Genomic DNA, 9,195 nt, shown 5'->3' on the forward strand with positions numbered 1-9,195 from the left:
TGTGAGACAGACACGTTTTTGACAGTGGGATCCGCTATCTGTTTCTGGACATGTTTTCACGAGTTTTCTGGAGTTGTTTTCCCAAACCATAGGTACTCAGTGAAACGACTCTGAACTTCTTTGTTCTCCCAAAATTAATGTTCAGTTTTGTTAATTTTGAGACACAAGCTTGAAAAAACTGTTTGTCTTCTTCCTGTCATCTCAGATGATTGATTGGTTGATTGGACTTTATTGATCCCCGGAGGGAAATTGTGTTGTTACAGCAGCCAAAGAAGAAATATGGCAGTTAGAGAAACAAATAGCAATAGTAAGAATAAAATTAGTAGTAAAAGTACACGACATAAATAAAAAGTAAACGCAGCAGCAGTTTCAGCAGTCCTATCGTGTCGTTGTACCGTCTATCTGCCGTTGGGACAAAGGACCTCCTGTAGCGTTCCTTTTTGCACTGAGTGTGCAGATGTCAGTTTGTCCCGGCAAAAAATTGGAATAGACTTGTCATGTTAGCAAAAATGAAACGCAACAGACACAGTAGCTAGCAACCTGGAAAGATGGTGGAGACCAGGAAGGAGGATGCTTGGTTTTATGGTCCAGGTGGAAACTAGAGAACAGGACGGAGTTCTGTGGCTGTGGGATCGTAGCAGACTGGGAGGAGGAAGCAGCGAATGCGTCTTGGGGGGATGGAATAGAGAACGAGACCATGGAGAGGAGGAAGGGGGCAGTCCAAGCAGGTGTGCAGTGTTTTCCTTTCTTTCCTTAGTGGGGGGAAGGGAAAAGGGTAGATCCCGGAGCATCATGACAAGACTTCCTTTTAATGATTTGGAGAGGAGGTTAATACGGTGGCCCTGAAGTACAAATCACACCAACAAATCACATCAAGCAAGAACATATTAAAGATCAATTCAAAAAGGAAAACAAGTAATAAAAAACAACATTACATTTTAGAAATCAAAACAGAATTCCAGAAATCAAAAGACAATTCTACAAAAGGAACAAAAAAAATAAACATTTTGGAAAACCAAAGTAAAATGTCAAAACTTTGTTCAGTTAGCGATGTCCAAAGTACCTACCTTTTATGTTGTGTTTGATTTTTTACAATTTAGTTTTGACTTCTGGAAACTACTTTTGTTTTCCAATGCAGTTCTTTTTCATTTTTTTTTTTTTAGAATTGTGGTTTGGTTTCTGGAATTTTGTTTTTACTGTTTTTTGCTTTTTTAATTGTTGATGTCATTAAGATGGATCAGTCCATCATTCCAGTGTATGTTCTAAGAATGTTCCCTTTTGATTCTTTGGATGTGGAAAAACCACAGTGGGCTGAACTTTAGGAAACTTGCAAAAACAAATTATGATATAAATCAAATCTTTGTTGGATCAAATCGTTACATTCACTTCTTATCCTACTTAGCTCCTGAAGAAGAACACTGATCTCCGGTCCAAGTAGTCAGATTCTCTGGTTTGGCAGCTGCTCCTTTGCCTTTTGGACGATCTTTTCAGCAGAATGTGGACGTAGACTTGTCAGGATGAGGTTTTGTTGTTTGCATCTGCCAATATACTGAAAGAGAGTCCTGCAGTCTGTCCTTTCCCAGCTGTCTTCTCATTTTCCTGCCCCCTCTTTAGGGAATCTTCCATAATTCATGTGGCTATGTGTTGATGAAGTGTCTCATTCATCCAGGTGACGCCTTAAGTCCAGTCAAGGCGTCTGGACTTAGGATCTTCTCATTTTGAAATGTTTCGCCACTCATCACATTTACCACTCATGAGTGACAGAACACTTCATGGTTCATGGTTTGGTGCCTCCACCCTCCCACCTCTCTTCATGTTGGTGCTTTGCTCCTCCCCACTTGTTTGTCAGATAATCCTGTCATTACACTCAGCTGTTACACTCAGACTCCTTTTGTTAGAACCTCGCAGACCTACAGTCAGCACTGGTTCGTCTTTCCAATTAATGTTTACAGTATCTGATTGGGCTTTATGGCGCCTAACCCTGACAGACCCCAAGTTGCACTGACCAGTTATCTCTGTGGATGATTTATGTCAAGACGAATGTGTTCAAAACAAGAGTAATAGACGCACTTTGATCATCTTTTGTTCTAGTTTCAAAGCGTTCCCAGTGGTTATAATTATGGTGATGCCGGTTTTAGCCAAAATAAATAAGACCTGTGTCGTTTTCTAAGTCACAGTTTCTTCAGAGCAGCAGGAGCTCATTAGAAAAAGGTGAAATAACTGAAAGCTCCGTTTGCACTCTCTCCTGCCAGTTTACAGCCCCTGATGCCCCTTAACCTAACGTTAGCTGTGTAACAAAGATGCTGATCAGTATCTGCGCTACTCAATTGTCCAGTTCTGATCCAGATTCCAGCTCAGACCAGTAAAAAAAAAAGATGTTCATGGATGTGTTTGTCTGCAGGTGGGTGATCGGAAAGGTCACATGAAGGAGCCTGCTCCTGATCCATCACGATTGGATTACAGAAATACTCAGAAATAAAATTTCAACTTTAAGCTATTTTTTGTCCTCCATCATGAGAAAATGCTACAAGAACATGTTAAAAACACCAAGAACCCCATTTTCACTGGACCGGGTCCTTTCTTTCCTCTGAGCTAATGAGCATCTGCTCTCCAGAGACTCTGCTCACTGCCAGCCCGGTCTTCCAGTCCTGCCGGAGCTCAATACTTTTACTTTTCATTTTTACAAAGCATTACAGCAGGAAAATCAATCATCAGTGCAAACATACAAATATTAATCATTCAGAGGGAAACACAAATTACAACACTTCAGGATTTTTTGTTAACTGTTGTGCATGAATACAAAATATTAACACTAGTTTTCGTTTTTATTTGCATTTGTAAAAGATGGATCCAGTTTCCATCGTGTATCTAAGCATGTACTGTTCCCTTGTCCTCTGTAGACATGTTGAATGAATGTTCACAGTTGCTGTTAATAATCCCATGTGAACTTGACCCCCCATCAAATGAACGACCTCGGGAGAATTTCAGGCAGGCAGCTCAGCAGTGCATTGCTGTTTACTCCTCCCTAGGGGCGGTTCAGCACAATTTACTCACCTGGGTCCTCACTTCACATGGATTTATCCCCCCAGCCTCCTCCCCGGCCTCCACCTGTCAGCTCCATTAGGTAGTTTTCTATGGAGATCTTTGTTTTAATGTATCTGACCGGAGCTTTATGCCAAACTAAAAGAAGTCTGGAAAATAAATCATTCTCTACTGCATGAGTTGTCTGACTGAAGTTGTGTTTGTGGATTTCTGTCTGTTAAAAGAACGGCTGTTAAGAATGGGAACTGTCAATAATCTCAAAGTAAAGTAAGAGCCTCATTAGTTGTCACTCAACTATACTGTTCTGTTTGTTTTATCATGTTTGACGCAAAATTAAGTCACCTGCTGTCCTATCTTTGGTCTGCTGTTCCCCCCTTTAAATGAAGTAAAATACATAAAAGAAAGAAAAATGAATGTTAGCATCCCGCAAAACGGGGCATGAACTTAAGCTCGCTTCTATGAAACTGTGCACATCTGAGATTTTAATGACGGCGTATGAAGATTAAATAATTATAATTCTTGAACTCTCATATGTTTAAGTTTGAGCCGGCAGATATACTCATTTGGATATCAAGAAAAAGCACAAATCCACACGAAAAGAGTGCATATCTTCACTTCAGAGTTTTCAAACATGGATTTTACAACATGTGCTAGTAGGGGTGCTATATAAACTCCTCATCCTCTCCCTATCTCTCACTCATGGTGCAGAGACGTAAGCATGGTAAGTAAAAGTAACTCGGCAAAACACAGTAAAACAGCTAAACAACTAAAAACATTTGGTCAAAAACCCACACTTAAACCCAAATCCATCCAGACAGGCCAAGGGAATGGTATCCCACAATCCCTTGCGGTGCCGATCTAACAGCAGCACCAAAGTTACACCTACTTAATTGAATTAATTTAAATAAAAGTAAAATAACTGTCTGAAAACTACGTGTTATTTTTAAGCTGACTTAACTAAAAAAAAAAAAGATTTATCTTAACTGAAGCAAATAATTAAGTTAGATCAAAGTAAAAAGTTTATCTTTCCAACATCCATATGTGGTCTTATCACCCTCTCACGGTGTAAAAAGTATTATCTGAGCTTCTTCATCCACTAATTCATCTTCAAATGAACACACCATGCTGCTTCACCTCTCTGAAAACAAACTAACCTTCAACTAAACCTGCTCCAGACCAGGTTATGTTCAGGGCATGAGTTGCCATGGCAACTTGACATACCCTAAAACATACTTTCATTTCTGGAACGTAAAGCTGAGGTTATCCACTTCTTTAGCCTCACACTTACCGTGGGAGCTAGCATAACCTGCTTTCTGGAATACCCCCCAGATGAGAAAGGTTGGGACAAGTATGTGGGCCTTCATGGCCCCACATACAAGGGAGGGGAGATCTGGTCCAGCGACATCTCTGCTGACACGTTTTCAGGAGTCTCAGTCTTTTTTCATCTTCTGCTCCCATGTCACTGTCGGATTATCTTGTCTTGGTGTGCATCATCATCACAGCTGACAAAAAAAGCAATTTTCTCCACTTACATGCTTGTTTTCAAAGAAAAAACATTTGGGGAGAATTTATCAGTAACAATCGTCACGGTAACAACATTGTAGTTTGTTTGTTATGTTTCTGTCAGCTAAAAGCATCCAGTTTTGTTCTGTTTAGCTAATAGATGGGAACATCTCCCCCCCACACACACGGATACACACACACACACACTCACACACACAGATACACACACACACTCACACACACTCACTCAGATACACAAACAAACTCACCTACACACACAGATTCACACACACACACACACACACTCACACACACACACACGCACACACACCCACACACACACTCACACACACACACACACACACACAGATACACACACACACTCACACACACTCACTCAGATACACAAACAAACTCACCCACACACACAGATACACACACACTCAGACACACAGACACAGACAGACGCCCACACACACACACACACACACACACACACACACACAGACAGACGCCCACACACACACACACACACACACACACAGACAGAAGCACATACACATATACACACACACACACTGCCCGGGGGAAGCGTAGAGGAGCCTCTGCTCTGCTGGAGTACAGCTCGGTGAGTCTGAAGCTCGTTCCCTCTTTGGCTCAGCCGTGTTCAGGGATCTGCAGCAGGTATCTGCCACCTGGCAGGTGTTGCTCCAAGTCTGTCACCTCTGTTGTTGTTCATGTACCTTTGCAACCTCCACATGTCAGCTCTCCTCCTGATGTGAGTGGGTTCAGAGCAATTATCAGGAAGTTCATCTTCAGTAAATTTGCTTCTCTAGATAAGAGGTGGAAGCTGCACACCTGACCAACAAAGCCTACTTCCAGGGAAACCTTCTTTGGTACCGATGCCAAAGTGATGCAGCCTATGGATCAGGGAGGACAGACAGGAGCGTAAATTCTGTTAGTCAGAACATGTTGTAGTCAGTGTGTAGCCTAAAGAGAAGCTGGACACATGACAGCAGGTTGATGTTTAAAGTCCCACTTTGATCCATTTTCAAAGTGTTCCCAGTGCTCTTTTCATTATGATAATAATTGTTTTCCAGGACATAATTTCTACAGAGCGACAGGAGTTTGTTAGAAATTTGGCTCTGACTTGTGGACGGGACTGTTGGCTTAGAACAGGGGTCGGGAACCTTTTTGGCCAAGAGAGCCATAAACGCCACATATTTTGAAATGTAATTTCAAAAGAGCCATACAATAATGTTGTGTCTCTTTCCCACACTGAGGCACGGAGACTTAACCTCTTTTAAGGTTCTTTATTCTGGTTACTGTAGACTGCAACAAACGCTGTACGATTAATTCAGCAACTCCTTATTCTCTCCAGCGAGACGAGAGCGCTTCTCCCAACTTTATATTCCCCTGCTCCCCGCTCCAGCCCTCACATTTCCCTTATTCGGCCCATAGCTGAACCCCATTGGTCCAAACTACCTAACAACAGGCTGAGCGACAGAACTGAGGGCCAATCAGATCAGAACTTTTAACCCGGCCCAACAGCCACCCAGTCCACGTCAGTAAGCAACGATATGTTTAAAACTAAATATACAAGTGAATGTGTGCATTTGATGTAATTTCAACATTTTTAAAGTACAATAAGTCTGTGGATCCTTTTTAATAATATTGTTATGCTGTTGCTGATAAATGAGGCGTTGAGACTTTAAACCTGATTGTAGGTCTGAATGTTCTTTAGATGTGAGAAAGACTGCTCACATGCAGACCTGGAGCCAAACCCACACACTCACGCTGCAGTGAGTGACGGGCAGCAGGTTTTACGTTATTACAATCCCTGCGCGATTCACCTGCTGCCTGTGCCCACAACTCCACCCCCCACCCCCACCCTCTGGTTTCTTCCTCACACATCCCGTCTCCGCGCTCCCGTGAGAGCGCGCAGTTTTAGGCACGGCAATTCACAGGTTTCCGGGTGGTACAAACTCTGTGAAATAATAGATAACAGTAAACTGATAGTTTTCTCTCCAAGCATCAATACTACTGCGCGCCTCTGGCATCGCATCGCGCCCGAGAAGGACTGGTCTAATGAAAAAAAGAAAAAAAAAGTATAATTAAAGATTTGTCTGCGAGCCACATGTGACCATCAAAGGAGCCATATATGGCTCGCGAGCCATAGGTTCCCGCCCCCTGGCTTAGAACAACCCCTCCTGCTAGCTTACAGCCCTTCACCTAACCCTCACACCCCCAAGCTTACATTAGCGGTGCAACAGAAATGGTGATCAACATCAGGTCTGTCCATCCATCCGTCCAGTTCTGATCCAGATTCCAGCTCAGACCAGAAAAATAAAGACGTTCATGGATTTGTTGGTCTGACAGTGGATGATCAGAATGGAACAGAGCAGGGAGCCTGTGGCCCCGCCCACCATGTTTTCTACACATGAATACAATCTTTTTCAAACGTTTTTTTTCTGTTTGTTCCTGAATATTCAGAAATGTGATTTTAATCTTAATCTTCTCTATGATTGTCCTCCCGTCATCAGAACTTGTTAAAAACACTAAAAAGCCCTTTTCCATTGAAGTGGGTCTTTGATCAAATCAACACTGTCAGCCGCCGCTGGAGACCCGCCCTTCCTCCCATGCTGCACATGCTGCGGCCCTGGAGGCATCAGCCTTTCAACACAAGCCTCTTCTGTGTCCCATCGCCTTCACTGGAAAGCTGAAAACAATTTGGCGGATGAGTCACTCTGTAAGCCTGTTGTTTTAATGTGGAGCTCCAGTTTGGCTGCAGTTCAGCGGCCGTGCTGACTCAGCGCGCATGAATGTCCTTTGGGGTCCCATCAGCTGTCGTACTAAAGAGGTGAACGCCTGGTGCTGAGAGATGAGGAGCATGTTCATTCCCATTGTTGTTTCTTTTGTAAACCTGCTCAGAGAAACTGTTAGGTGCATCACTCCGCCACCCTCAGTGCAGAAAACTGGAAGTTCAGGTGAACGGAAACATTTTCCTTCCTGAGCTTGAGTGGGACCATCATGTTCTCCCAGGCCGGGTGGCACAGTCCATGACGGAGACCACGACTGTCCTCAGGACAGAAACACAAACAAGTTGCAGAAAAGTTTCCCTGCACACTTTCTTTTATTTGTTAACCAGAACTCAGATCTGATGGCTACTGTGAGCGGGTTCCTTTGTTAGTGGACTTAAGGAGCCTCATTTATTTTGTCCTGTCAAACAGATGGTTTTGAGCCTGATGTTGAGGTGGGTTGAGCAAACTGTCCTTAACATTCAAACTAGGCCAAAGTCCCGCTGCACCCTTACGGGGGTCGACCCGTAAGGGTGCAGTGGGCTTTTGGGTTGTGTGGGGCCGTAGAGGCTCGTAGAGAGGAGCGGCTGCATCTTAGAGCAGTGTTTTTCAACCAGTGTGCCGCGGCACACTAGTGTGCCGTGGGAGATGGTCAAGTGTGCCGTGAGAAATTGCCCTCATTAACTGATCTAAAAATATTTTCCATCTCCAGGAAATCAACTCTTTGTTCATCCAAACAGGCCCTGATAAAACACTGAGTAGTTAGGAATATAAAAGATCTTAAAATTACTTTTTCTTTGTGTTTATTTAATTCTATTAAAGACATTTTGATAAGAATCACGGTACCGCGATTTACCTGCAGCTATAACTGTGTAAGGAAAAGTCCCGCCCCTTTAACTGTCTCCGCCAATCATTCTTGAAGGCTTAATCACACGTCATCAGTCTGACCAATCAGAAGTGGTTAAAGTCTCCACTTCCTTGTTCTTAATTCTGCTGATAAAGTCGCTCAGTTCTAACAAAAATACCAGCTAAAGCTCGTCTTTAGCTGGTGGTTCATCTCTTAGAAAAAAACATCTGCAACTTCCTGCTTTTTCTGCCACAATTATCACAAAAATCCTTTTTTTTTTTGGATGCTGGTGTGCCGCGGGATTTTTGTCAAGGTTAAAGTGTGCCGTGGCTCAAAAAAGATTGAAAAACACTGTCTTAGAGGGAGCGCAGGTGTGTCTTCCCTTGAGGCTCCTGCAGCCACCTTAAAGGGAGACATGAAAATGGAACTTACCATTGTTGTGCATGTGGTAAGAGTATCATGTAGTATTTGTGAGCTACACACACTTCATGCACACAGGTGATGCTGTTGTGCGTTCTCCTTACAGCACACTCTAGTCATTAGTATGTTCTTTGCTCCACCTTTGCTAATAGACGCACAGGATGTGCACGTACACGTGAGTGCCTGTAGGACGCCCGTGGAATGTTTCTACAGACTATACTCGGTGTGTCTAAGTTCCATATTCCTAATAGCCAGGCCCTGCAAAGGAGCGTGCACTTTCCACTGGAACAGCTCTAACTCCTCCTTGCTCAGGATTTGGGGGATGAAAAAAGGAAAATCCCAACGACACGCCTGCGTTTCACCTTCTTCACCAGGGGTGTCCAAACTTTTGCAAAGAGGGCCAGATTTTTTGAGGTGGAATGAGTAGGGTCGTAATTATGTTTTAGTTTTGTTGCTACCTTCTGTTTCCTCTCGTCCTTGGGTTTTTTTATTCCCTCCAGTCACTTTTCTCTTCCACCTGTCACCTGTGTTCAGTTATCTCATCCGTCCACCTTCTTTAAGCATTTCCTCCACTTGTTGCCAGAT

This window comes from Oryzias latipes, chromosome 13 (assembly GCF_053564925.1).
Source record: "Oryzias latipes strain Hd-rR chromosome 13, Olatipes_Hd-rR_3.1".
In the NCBI taxonomy this organism is placed as follows: Eukaryota; Metazoa; Chordata; class Actinopteri; order Beloniformes; family Adrianichthyidae; genus Oryzias; species Oryzias latipes.